This window comes from Triturus cristatus, chromosome 12 (genome assembly GCF_964204655.1).
Source record: "Triturus cristatus chromosome 12, aTriCri1.1, whole genome shotgun sequence".
Taxonomy (NCBI): Eukaryota; Metazoa; Chordata; class Amphibia; order Caudata; family Salamandridae; genus Triturus; species Triturus cristatus.
In genome coordinates this window covers 769,765,041-769,778,142 of record NC_140595.1, presented here as the reverse complement: position 1 = coordinate 769,778,142, position 13,102 = coordinate 769,765,041, and the positions used below count along the sequence as shown (strand labels likewise).

General features: G+C 51.1%; 1 protein-coding gene across 1 annotated transcript in view; it reads right to left on the bottom strand.

The window, feature by feature from the left end:
- Window positions 1–13,102, bottom strand: part of LOC146782786 (protein mono-ADP-ribosyltransferase TIPARP-like) — a 78,792-nt gene that overhangs the window by 40,433 nt on the left and 25,257 nt on the right. The window lies entirely within an intron of this gene.

Genomic DNA, 13,102 nt, shown 5'->3' with positions numbered 1-13,102 from the left:
CATGCCTGCCTGTTTGCACAGCTTATCTTTTCTTCTCCTTGTCTAGGGCCCGAATTCCTTGAAAATCCTGCTCCGTTTTTGTTTTTTTAATGTCACAAAACCTGCTTTTGGGCGGTAATTTATTCATACATACATCCGCTAAAGAGCTCTGTTCACCTCCTCGGCCAAAACAGTTTACATCCACAGCCGAGGGTCATCCAGAAACAGAAGAACGGGGTCGCAAGCTGTGACACGGCCGGCATGGCGACCACTGTCACCCGCGGTGACACAGCGCGGTCTGTGGCCAACTAATGAGTTACACTAAAGTTTCCAGATGAGAGACTGATCACTGCTGGTTCATCTGGGGTCAGTGTAGCGCCACGAGGCCGCGCGTTAGATTTTCAATGGTTCGCTCCTATGTGATCCTCTCCAGACGGTAGCCCAGTCTAGAAGCTGGCGGTTTGAGGCAGCTGGCGAAGAGCAGAGATGGGCACGAGGATTCACGGGGGCTCTGAAGGCATGGACGCTGCGTGTCTGTCACAGCATTGCACATTCCGAAGACGCACACCGCCGCCTTCCCACCGCTGAGCTCGGTGAGTTCATCTCGGTTTCTCCGACTCTCCAGGGCTTTAGCGCGTAACAAGTCTCTCATTGGCAGACATCTGACTCTAGCAGGTGGTCCATGGAGGACAGTGGCCACCTGTGCACCATCCTTCAGACACCGGACTCAAGCAGGCGATCCATGGAGGAGAGGCGGTGGCCACCTGTGCACCATCCTTCAGACACCGGACTCAAGCAGGCGATCCATGGAGGAGAGGCGGTGGCCACCTGTGCACCATCCTTCAGACACCGGACTCAAGCAGGCGATCCATGGAGGATAGTGGCCACCTGTGCACCATCCTTCAGACACCGGACTCAAGCAGGTGATCCATGGAGGACAGTGGCCACCTGTGCACCATCCTTCAGACATCTGACTCAAGCAGGTGATCCTTGGAGGAGAGGCGGTGGCCACCTGTGCACCATCCTTCAGACACCGGAGTCAAGCAGGTGATCCTTGGAGGAGAGGCGGTGGCCACCTGTGCACCATCCTTCAGACACCGGACTCAAGCAGGCGATCCATGGAAGAGAGGCGGTGGCCACCTGTGCACCATCCTTCAGACACCGGACTCAAGCAGGCGATCCATGGAGGAGAGGCGGTGGCCACCTGTGCACCATCCTTCAGACACCGGACTCAAGCAGGCGATCAATGGAGGAGAGGCGGTGGCCACCTGTGCACCATCCTTCAGACACCGGAGTCAAGCAGGTGATCCATGGAGGAGAGGCGGTGGCCACCTGTGCACCATCCTTCAGACACCGGACTCAAGCATGCGATCAATGGAGGAGAGGCGGTGGCCACCTGTGCACCATCCTTCAGACACCGGACTCAAGCAGGCGATCCATGGAGGAGAGGCGGAGGCCACCTGTGCACCATCCTTCAGACACCGGACTCAAGCAGGTGATCCATGGAGGATAGTGGCCACCTGTGCACCATCCTTCAGACACCGGACTCAAGCAGGTGATCCATGGAGGACAGTGGCCACCTGTGCACCATCCTTCAGACATCTGACTCAAGCAGGTGATCCTTGGAGGAGAGGCGGTGACCACCTGTGCACCATCCTTCAGACACCGGAAGTCAAGCAGGTGATCCTTGGAGGAGAGGCGGTGGCCACCTGTGCACCATCCTTCAGACACCGGACTCAAGCAGGCGATCCATGGAAGAGAGGCGGTGGCCACCTGTGCACCATCCTTCAGACACCGGACTCAAGCAGGCGATCCATGGAGGAGAGGCGGTGGCCACCTGTGCACCATCCTTCAGACACCGGACTCAAGCAGGCGATCAATGGAGGAGAGGCGGTGGCCACCTGTGCACCATCCTTCAGACACCGGAGTCAAGCAGGTGATCCATGGAGGAGAGGCGGTGGCCACCTGTGCACCATCCTTCAGACACCGGACTCAAGCATGCGATCAATGGAGGAGAGGCGGTGGCCACCTGTGCACCATCCTTCAGACACCGGACTCAAGCAGGTGATCCATGGAGGAGAGGCGGTGGCCACCTGTGCACCATCCTTCAGACACCGGACTCAAGCAGGCGATCAATGGAGGAGAGGCGGTGGCACCTGTGCACCATCCTTCAGACACCGGACTCAAGCATGCGATCAATGGAGGAGAGGCGGTGGCCACCTGTGCACCATCCTTCAGACACCGGACTCAAGCAGGTGATCCATGGAGGAGAGGCGGTGGCCACCTGTGCACCATCCTTCAGACACCGGACTCAAGCAGGCGATCAATGGAGGAGAGGCGGTGGCACCTGTGCACCATCCTTCAGACACCGGACTCAAGCATGCGATCAATGGAGGAGAGGCGGTGGCCACCTGTGCACCATCCTTCAGACACCGGACTCAAGCAGGTGACCCATGGAGGAGAGGCGGTGGCCACCTGTGCACCATCCTTCAGACACCGGACTCAAGCAGGCGATCCATGGAAGAGAGGCGGTGGCCACCTGTGCACCATCCTTCAGACACCGGACTCAAGCAGGCGATAAATGGAGGAGAGGCGGTGGCCACCTGTGCACCATCCTTCAGACACCGGACTCAAGCAGGTGATCCATGGAGGATAGTGGCCACCTGTGCACCATCCTTCAGACACCGGACTCAAGCAGGTGATCCATGGAGGATAGTGGCCACCTGTGCACCATCCTTCAGACACCGGACTCAAGCAGGTGATCCATGGAGGACAGTGGCCACCTGTGCACCATCCTTCAGACATCTGACTCAAGCAGGCGATCAATGGAGGAGAGGCGGTGGCCACCTGTGCACCATCCTTCAGACACCGGACTCAAGCAGGTGATCCATGGAGGATAGTGGCCACCTGTGCACCATCCTTCAGACACCGGACTCAAGCAGGTGATCCATGGAGGACAGTGGCCACCTGTGCACCATCCTTCAGACATCTGACTCAAGCAGGTGATCCTTGGAGGAGAGGCGGTGGCCACCTGTGCACCATCCTTCAGACACCGGAGTCAAGCAGGTGATCCTTGGAGGAGAGGCGGTGGCCACCTGTGCACCATCCTTCAGACACCGGACTCAAGCAGGCGATCCATGGAAGAGAGGCGGTGGCCACCTGTGCACCATCCTTCAGACACCGGACTCAAGCAGGCGATCCATGGAGGAGAGGCGGTGGCCACCTGTGCACCATCCTTCAGACACCGGACTCAAGCAGGCGATCAATGGAGGAGAGGCGGTGGCCACCTGTGCACCATCCTTCAGACACCGGAGTCAAGCAGGTGATCCATGGAGGAGAGGCGGTGGCCACCTGTGCACCATCCTTCAGACACCGGACTCAAGCATGCGATCAATGGAGGAGAGGCGGTGGCCACCTGTGCACCATCCTTCAGACACCGGACTCAAGCAGGTGATCCATGGAGGAGAGGCGGTGGCCACCTGTGCACCATCCTTCAGACACCGGACTCAAGCAGGCGATCAATGGAGGAGAGGCGGTGGCACCTGTGCACCATCCTTCAGACACCGGACTCAAGCATGCGATCAATGGAGGAGAGGCGGTGGCCACCTGTGCACCATCCTTCAGACACCGGACTCAAGCAGGTGATCCATGGAGGAGAGGCGGTGGCCACCTGTGCACCATCCTTCAGACACCGGACTCAAGCAGGCGATCAATGGAGGAGAGGCGGTGGCCACCTGTGCACCATCCTTCAGACACCGGACTCAAGCAGGTGATCCATGGAGGAGAGGCGGTGGCCACCTGTGCACCATCCTTCAGACACCGGACTCAAGCAGGCGATCAATGGAGGAGAGGCGGTGGCCACCTGTGCACCATCCTTCAGACACCGGACTCAAGCAGGCGATCAATGGAGGAGAGGCGGTGGCCACCTGTGCACCATCCTTCAGACACCGGACTCAAGCAGGTGATCCATGGAGGAGAGGCGGTGGCCACCTGTGCACCATCCTTCAGACACCGGACTCAAGCAGGCGATCCATGGAGGAGAGGCGGTGGCCACCTGTGCACCATCCTTCAGACACCGGACTCAAGCAGGCGATCAATGGAGGAGAGGCGGTGGCACCTGTGCACCATCCTTCAGACACCGGACTCAAGCATGCGATCAATGGAGGAGAGGCGGTGGCCACCTGTGCACCATCCTTCAGACACCGGACTCAAGCAGGTGATCCATGGAGGAGAGGCGGTGGCCACCTGTGCACCATCCTTCAGACACCGGACTCAAGCAGGCGATCAATGGAGGAGAGGCGGTGGCCACCTGTGCACCATCCTTCAGACACCGGACTCAAGCAGGTGATCCATGGAGGAGAGGCGGTGGCCACCTGTGCACCATCCTTCAGACACCGGACTCAAGCAGGCGATCAATGGAGGAGAGGCGGTGGCCACCTGTGCACCATCCTTCAGACACCGGACTCAAGCAGGCGATCAATGGAGGAGAGGCGGTGGCCACCTGTGCACCATCCTTCAGACACCGGACTCAAGCAGGTGATCCATGGAGGAGAGGCGGTGGCCACCTGTGCACCATCCTTCAGACACCGGACTCAAGCAGGCGATCAATGGAGGAGAGGCGGTGGCCACCTGTGCACCATCCTTCAGACACCGGACTCAAGCAGGCGATCAATGGAGGAGAGGCGGTGGCCACCTGTGCACCATCCTTCAGACACCGGACTCAAGCAGGTGATCCATGGAGGAGAGGCGGTGGCCACCTGTGCACCATCCTTCAGACACCGGACTCAAGCAGGCGATCCATGGAGGAGAGGCGGTGGCCACCTGTGCACCATCCTTCAGACACCGGACTCAAGCAGGCGATCCATGGAGGAGAGGCGGTGGCCACCTGTGCACCATCCTTCAGACACCGGACTCAAGCAGGCGATCCATGGAGGAGAGGCGGTGGCCACCTGTGCACCATCCTTCAGACACCGGACTCAAGCAGGCGATCCATGGAGGAGAGGCGGTGGCCACCTGTGCACCATCCTTCAGACACCGGACTCAAGCAGGTGACCCATGGAGGAGAGGCGGTGGCCACCTGTGCACCATCTTTCAGACACCGGACTCAAGCAGGTGACCCATGGAGGAGAGGCGGTGGCCACCTGTGCACCATCCTTCAGACACCGGACTCAAGCAGGCGATCCATGGAGGAGAGGCGGTGGCCACCTGTGCACCATCCTTCAGACACCGGACTCAAGCAGGCGATCCATGGAGGAGAGGCGGTGGCCACCTGTGCACCATCCTTCAGACACCGGACTCAAGCAGGTGACCCATGGAGGAGAGGCGGTGGCCACCTGTGCACCATCCTTCAGACACCGGACTCAAGGAGGTGATCCATGGAGGACACATCCAAGGAGATAACCCTGGCCTAATGAATCCAGGAGCTGGAACAATGGGGGCTGCTGTTGTAATGTGGGGGTGTTCTTGGCAGCGCGGCTTGTAGCTCAACCCGGATGGCCATGAGAAGCAGCTGCACGTGTCCTTTCAAGGCAAGAATTTGTCCAGAGACGAATGTAATCACACCACAGAAGAAACACTAATTTAATACAGCAATGTACTCAGAAAGACTAGCCTCGAAGCACTGTCTGCGCAGAATATTCAGACAGGTCCACTCTTCCATTCAAGAACTTTTGAAACAGGCTTTCCCCAAATCATGCCAAAGTCACCAGGCAGACTTCGGGATATTAAGGAAGCACAACAGGGGCGAGAGAGGGTTCGATGCATCTGTTTTTGCACAGGACACCCGGTCTGTGCAGACAGAACTCGTGCAATAGGATATTTATAACCAGGGAGTGTGGGGAGAGCCGGGATGCTCAAGAACAGCCTCAAGGGGGTCAGGGAGCCCCTCCCTCTCTCAACCATGGTAATGAACAGGTTATTACATTTTGTGGGTCTGCATGCACGGCGTAGGCCATGATGTGTTTTCGTGCGGACATTTCCTTGGGAAAAAGGTATTGAACCGCACACGGAGCACATACATGTGCGCAGTGATCCAGAATCACAACAGAACTCTCACTTCCCTCTGTAGAACGATCTACAAAGGACTCGGGGAGACACGCATTGCTTATTTACATGAGCCAACCCTGCACGGTGGCAGTCGTGTGGAATGTGACCTCTGCACTGTAATAACAAAAGAGGAAATGAAGGATTATTATTACACTTGTTCTAAAAAACAGGTTTCATTGGGACACCTTATTTTACTTCTGAGGCAGAATACTATATATAAACACACATATGCACACATACGCGACGAGTGTAATCTGCTATCTATTACCCTTGATGCGTGGCGGAGGGGTCCATCCCCTCCCTCAATATTGGTCACAGAGAGTGTATTATGCTCTGATCTGCATATATAGTTTATTAAGCCATGGCATGTCTGAATCTGTATTAAGTTTGAAAAATGTATTCAACCAAGCAAGGATTTAAGGGGTTAAATCTGTGCGGTAAGGTAAAATAACATTGAAACGCCCCACCGACACTAGGAGGGTTGGCCTCTGTGTCTAATAATCGTAAGAGGCAATGCCAGGCGGGAATCAGCAGCAACCTTGGGTCATTTGGATTGGATTGCATATAGTAATGACCAAGTGTTAGGGTAGGGGTAAAAGGGTAACTAGGGCGATGGATGAGGTTAGGCCCGCGGCGCGAGATAAACTTTGGATTCAGGTTAGGGAAGGAGTAATGTTTAGATTTCGGCTTAGGATGGGAGTCAAGTTCAGGGTAATGGTTTAAGGCAGGGCTAGCGTTAGGGTTACCCGATGGTTTGGGGTTAGAAAGTGAGGATTAGGATTAAGGCTAAAGTTAGAGTAAAGATTAGGACTTGGGAAGGAACAATTTGGAGTAATATTGTACATGTTCTTTCAGAATCGTTGAAAATTAATACAACATACTTTTTTATAAAAGAATCAAAAGGTGGGAGTTTCCCAAAACAACTCAGACAGTTAAGCAGGTGGTAAATTGTTTAAAGACAAAAGTAAAAGCAGGGCCCGCCCAAAAGAGAGAATAAATGGTTGGTTTAACAACAAGCGCAGGAATTTGAAACACAGGGTACGAAAATGGGAAAGACAGTTAAGGAAAAAAGCAGATAATGGCGAGCCTCCGAGTGGCTAAACTGTAATATAAAAACAAAATAAGAGAAAGGAAATTAGAATATAAGTACAAAAATTGGCAAACAATGTTAGAAGTGATTAATACAAATAATGTAAGGTTATTCTGGCAATTGGTAAAAGAGGGAAATGTACAAGGGGAAATGCGGTGTTTGGTGGGGAAAGATGATTGGGTAAATCATCTAAGTAATTTGTATAAGGGTAAAGATCTGAAGAACACGCTAGAACTAAGACCCGAGGAGTCAGAACAATTAAAGCCGCACTTCTCTTTTCAAATCATAAAAAAAACTATTCGATCTTTAAAGCTAACTAAAGCCGCAGGGCCAGATAACCTGCCTGCAATTATATTAAAAAATAATACTGATTGGTGGGCAAGCTTCCTAAAAGCGACCTTCCAAAATATTCTAGTTTCTGGTATTTTCCCAGAAACTTGGAAGGGGGCTATTGTTAGGCCAATTTATAACAAGCCTTTGCAATGCAATAGGTCTCGCATTTACGCGAGTTTGAGCTATTGGCATTGTAAATGCCAACAGCTTAAACTCTCACAAATGCGAGACCTATGGCATTGCAGATATTCTTGTTGTTGTTAAAGCCTCATGCCGCACTTTCACGTGCATGAAGGCCGCGCCCCTTTCTGTAAAGAAGCGGTGTCTCACAAAAGGTGCGTGGCCGATATTAAAGTGAAATGGGGGCTTTTACAACAAAAAAAGCATCTGTTCATTAAACAAATGCTTTTTTTTTTTTTAAAAGCCCCCATGCTGCGGTTTCACTTCAGTAGCGGCCGCGCACCTTTCCTTAGACACGGCTCTTTTAAAGAAAGGGGCGCGGCCTTAATGCACGTGAAAGTGCAGCATGGGGGCTTTGACCAAAAGAAAATTGCAATGCCATAGGTGCCGCATTTGCGAGAGTTTTAAGTTATTGGCATTTACAATGCGAATAGCTCAAACTCTTGTAAATGCGAGACATGGCATTGCAAACAAGCGCCCGCCATTGTCCCGGCGGCTTTGAAAGTGCGCTGAATAATTAGCATTTTCTTGCCACATAAATTAGTCAGTCCTGCCACAAAATGCAGTCAGCCCCTGCCGCATAATTATATTGGCCCCATCAATAAGTAACACACTTGCAGGATTTCTGTCCTGCCTCGTTCACCACAAGTCACCCCCACCACTGATCTGTGTAACCATTCAGCCGTTTGTGATCCAAGGTACCGCTTTATTATCATGTACAAAGTTTTGTCGCCAAACCCATTCAAACGGCTTGTGCTTTATATTTGGACCACGGAGTTACACGGCACTTGTGAACTTGCACACACGGATACTACGGTGCTCATCCGATTGGGCATCCAATAGACTGCAAGCTCAGAACAGTCCGATCTCTAATCCGCGCAATGTGGGCTGCGTCTCAAATGCAATACAAATATTGCATCTTGTAAGCGTTCTCTCCATTTGAGAAACCGTCCACCTCATGGGCAGGCAGACACCTCCCGCCTCAGCACACTGAAGGCAGTAACGGCTATCCCGTCACGTCTGGCCTCTACCAGAGATGAAAGGGGCCCTTGACTGGGGTCGGGGCCCCTGTAACCCGAGAGCCAGCGCCGAAGCTGCACCGAATGCACAGAGCAGAAGTAGGCTCTGCTCGGGGTCTGAGCTCCGCATAGAAATGCTATCCTCAGGTGGTCACACCGAGGGACAGAATCTCACAAGAGCAACGACTTTGGAACAAACTGAGATGGTGCAACTCTGATGGTCTAGGCACCGGCTGCGTTGCGCGTCCACGTAATGGCAATTCAAAGCACGCGCCTCCAGTACACTTTAGCAACGTGAGGTTACAAATGTAGGCGACAAGTGCAAAGCCATATAATGAAACCCCCACGGCTGTCTGGGCCGTTCACAGCCAGGTGGGAGATCCCTAGAGCTGTGACTGTCTTGTGTTTCACGAGGACCTGCCACGCTCTTGTGAGTCAGCGCCTGTTCGCCTCTCCAGTATCTACCCTGGCGCTCGCTGCAACAACAAAGAAAAACACAACTGTGGAACATGGCAACACGTTTCTTGGCACTTGGAAGGGGAGCTGGGTCTTCTTCGAGAACATAATAATGAGTTGTGCGAGAGTCAATAAAAGCTACGCTTGCACTCCGCCCCAATCCCCACGCCCCTCCAGCCCTTCCCCCCCTTTAAATTCCCTATTGTTTTCCGTGCATTTGGCTGCACGGTGTGGCTCAAGGCCGGAAGTCCATGAGGTTAAACGGCTGACAGAAATATTCACTGATTAGCCCTGATTTTGGCATACTATTGAATTTTCCAGGTCTTCAGGGCACTACGTTTAATACATCTTGGATTGATTTTACGAGCCTATTAGGGTGCTTAAGGCGCCTACTGCAGACAGCCGAGTGCCCAAACTCAACAGGTTTAAATTCTAGTCAGATAGCTCAAGAGGTTCACGTTAGCTGCGAAGTTTATCTTAACATGCCACAGGCCCCAGTACTGTAGGGCGGTAAGTCACTCGGTTAAGGTGCATGCTGCGAAGCTGTGCGAGTTACCTGCACATAAAACGACCCAGTTGGGATCGGGTCCCCCGTTTCAAACTACACCACTCCGCTTCCGCAGGGGGGCGATAACAAAGAGGCATTGAGTGCTGAATTCGAAGCAGGCTCGCGGTACCCAGCTTCAGAGAATATGTCATGTTCTAGCGCCTATCCTGGCAGGATACTGTGTCTGTGTAAAATTATTTCAGCACTCACGCTTATTGCGTGGGTCTTCCTGGTGAGTGAATATCACCCGAAAAAGAGCCTGTTACCACTCCGGGTTTAAGGGACAAAACGGTGTTCTCGCAAATGGTATAAAATACCATCTTTTCAAGAGTGTTTGTGGTCATGCTATTAAAAAAAAAGCAAAGGTGTGGGCTCCAGCGCAGACTCCGTGTCCGCCAGGTCAGCTGCGGCGACAAGACCGGAGGTAAGCCGTGGAAAGCGAAGGCCAGGGAAAGCAAAGGCCGAGATGCCGTCAGAACCCAGCGGGAGAGCCTCTTCTGCTGCCCTGCGTTCAACTGCTGCAGCGCCTGACCGAGAGGAGTGAGCCCGGGTAGCCGACACTGCAGGCGCGCGCTGCAACGCCAACAACAACTCTCTCTTAGAGCGTCCCAGTTGGACTGCTTCGCATGACTGGTTTCTTATCTTTATGGGGCCATGTGTTTGGCCCCATAAAGATAAAAAACCTTTTACGCCAGCAGTAAGTCGGGGCAGCCAGTCCAACTGGGACGGCTCTAAAAGAGAAAAGTGTACGTCACAAGACGCTCCTTTCCAAGGACTGGCCATTATTTAGCATAAACGGTGACGCCAGCCAATGGAAAGGAGGGGCGGGGCTTAAAGCCTACTAGAGAAATCTAACCAAAACATTCAATCTCGCCAGCGAGACTGCGCAGGTCTGCGCAGTCTTACGCCAGGCGAGACCTAAAAAAAACAAAGGTGCGTGGCCACTATGAATATTAAGTTTGTCCAGCCGAGATCCCCAGAGACGTCGTGCGCGAGGAAAAGGAAAATAAAAGTGAAAGCACGCATTTCGCACATGTGCCTGAAACGCAGCGAGCGAAAGAGACGCCGGGCGCGTGCTCATCTCCTGTTTGGGCAGGCACGGCGAGCAGGAGACAGGGAGGGAACAAAACATGCCTCCCTCCCAATGAAACGCATGCATTTGGGAGCCGCGTCAATCAGAAGCATGGGTCGAGCTTCCACCCCCGCTTCGGAAGCTAAATCGACAATAGATCTCGCAAGCGAGCACCGCATACGCTGCGTCGCTAGGCGAGACCTTAAAAGGAGGATGCTACATTGCCCCGGAACTATTGCCATATATGCTTGCTGGACGTGGGGGGAGAAGGTATTCTATAAGATATTGTTAGGGGTAATGAAGTCCTGGGCTGAACAGCACAACCTGATACTAATAGAAAAAGGGGGGTTCAAAGAGGGCCACATAACCATTGATCACTGCCTTAGTCTATGGGCACTGGCAAAAAAGGCAATGGATGTGTGTGGCAGCTTGTTTTGCTGCTTTGTGGATTTCCGAGCAGCCTTTGATTCAGTAGATCGTAGTATATTATGGAGTACGCTGGCAAAGCTCGGAATCAACAAGATAGTACTTTCTCTAATCCAGGAAATGCACTCAAAGAATTGGGCTAGGGTAATCTTGGATACCCTTGGGAATCTATCTAAGAAAATTCAGATAATGAATGGCCTGCGGCAGGGATGTGTTTTGGCCCATTGTTATTTTCTCTGTTCCTAGCCGACCTGCCAACTACACCGAGTAAAGCCGGAGGTTTAAGCCCCAAGATGGGGGAAACCCATATATCATGTCTGCTATACGCGGATGATTTAGTGGAAACAGACATGACAGAGTTGGGCCTGCAAAAAAAACTTGGATACCTTTCACGAATACTGTAAAAATAAAAGCCTCACGGTTAATTTAGAAAAGACAAAAATAATGGTACTGGGTAAGAGAAAGAGGTCTTTTTTACTGGAAACTGGGTGAGGTAAGAGTTAAAGAAGTGGATAGATATAAATATTTGGGTATGTGGTTCGACAGTAAGTTAAATTGGAAGGATCACATACAGTCATTAAAAACGAAGGCTCTTTCCTCAGTATGGGGCCTTAAACAATTTAAGCAGAAGTATGGAGGTCCCTCGCTGCGGCCAATACTATCAGCTTTTAATGCATTGGTCCGCCCACAATTCCAGTATGGCGTTGAGGGTTTATTCATGGGGGGGCAAATCGGATTGGAATTTAGAGGAGGGGAAATGCGTGAAACAGCTTCTTGCCCTCCCTTCGTCAACTATGTTACAGGCTGTGCGAGTGGAATGTCACCTTGCAGCCTGGAATTTCCGGGGAATGCAAGCAACGTTTAACTTGTGGCAGAGAATGAATGGGGAAGGACATTTAAAATTAGCATATTTATGTAAAAAAGAAATAGAGACCAGTGACCTGAACTGGGCACTCCAAGCTAGAAATAAATTAGGCAAGTTATGTGTTAAACTTTCCCTAGAATCAGACCAATGGAAATCAGGGCAGCAGATCACCAAGTCGGTATTACGGACCATTATAGATATAAAGGCCCGAGAAGAAGATTTATGTTACTTGGAGAGTAAATCATCCACCCAGTTCCTGATAAATGGGTGGGCTAATGATAACATCTTCCCCTATATAGAGGCCATGCCTGACTCAAAATTTATAAAGGTAGTATTGAAATGTAGAGTTGGCCTGAACCTACGTAATATTAATTGGAAGATAAAATCTTTAATGACGAATGATCAAGGTCTGTGTTCCGGTGGCCTACACGTAAAATGCAGTAGTCCACATATCTTGATGGAATGTTTGTGGTTTGTAGAAGAACGGAAAAAATGTAAACCCCATTTTTTTTGCTTATAAAACGTTTAGTAGGGATCAAGCACTTACTTTACTGATAAATATGAGTTGTTTAAAGTTTACGTGCGCAAAAGGAAGATTTTTAACTGCAATACAGGAGTCGTTGAAGGAAATGGTAATATAGTTTGAAATTAGCACGTCATAGAACTTCATCCTTAACTATGATCTGTGGATTATCTTTGACTTTTGGCAATATGTACAGATGTATAAATGTATAGCTCATGTATAAGTGAGCTTTTCCCTGCCTTGGTAATGAATCAAGAGCTTTTCATAGGTGGGGTGAGTGTTTATTATATAATTTATTAGGTTTTTATTGGGTTTTATATTGTGCTTATGGTTACAATATTCGTACAATCTACATTTTAATTGTTTGTAATGTGCTACTTTTTATGGCTATGTATGCCAAATAAAAATATATGTAACAACAACTCCCATGAGGTTCAACAGCATGATCGCTTTAAAAACAGAAGCATGGCTGTTAACTAGTCTGAGAGATAGCTGGTGTCATAAAAACATAAAATAAACAAAAAAGAGCGATTAGAGAAAAAGTTAATATTAAGGTGAAGGAAATTA